Raw genomic sequence first — 891 nt, forward strand, 5'->3', positions numbered from 1 at the left:
TCCCAATTTGCAGCCTTTTTTCCTGCTGCTGTAAATTCTACCCGGAGGGGGTTGCACCATTTACCTTGACAGGCCTGTTTATGAGTCGTCTTCCACTCTTCAAATTTCCCCTGCAAACTACTGTTCCCGTGAGTATAATTTGCTTTTACAGTGATATAATCCCACGATGAGGACGGGGACCACCAGGTGTCCCCGGTTGTTTCACATCCCCAGTTTTTGCAGTAAAAGTAGGCCCTCCCTCCACATTGGGGGATGAGCCATTTAGCCCGGTGGTCACCTGGGCAAACATAGAAAGTCAAGGTACGCAACATGGCACGGTGCTCATGAGGGCCACATCCCCCCCACGGGTCAAGTCCCAGTCTTCCGGGGGGACTTTCTTTATCTGGTGCCACCTCAGTATTCCAGTTTCCCTCTAAGTCCCAGGGTTCTGGTGCTCCTAAAGCTAATTTACATAAATCTGGATACAGTATAGGCCACCAAGTTCCCTTGGGGGCCATTTTGTGGGTTTCAAACACGACAATCCCCATTTGATTAATTACCCGCCAGGTAGTCAGCATAGGGAGATGGGGGCTTCCTTGACTGGGGACAAGCCTACAAACAAGAAGAATTATTAAGTATCTCTGGAGAGTCTTATTTTTAGAGGACTGGATGTCTTGTGGAGATGCCATTTTTTCATGTCGTCCTGGGCCGGAGCTCTCTTGACATGAGAAACGTGGATCCAAGCCGAGATCCCATCTACTTTAAGGGCTGTGTGTGTAGTCAGGAGAACTGTGTAGGGTCCTTTCCACCGTGGTTCAAGAGTCTTCACTTTGTGTCTTCTCACGTACACCTGATCTCCAATTTGGTAGGAGTGAGGCGCTTGTGGACTCCCAGGCTGGTAGACAGCAGCCA

Source organism: Nannospalax galili, unplaced genomic scaffold (genome assembly GCF_000622305.1).
Source record: "Nannospalax galili isolate Female #2095 unplaced genomic scaffold, S.galili_v1.0 scaffold127, whole genome shotgun sequence".
NCBI lineage: Eukaryota > Metazoa > Chordata > Mammalia > Rodentia > Spalacidae > Nannospalax > Nannospalax galili.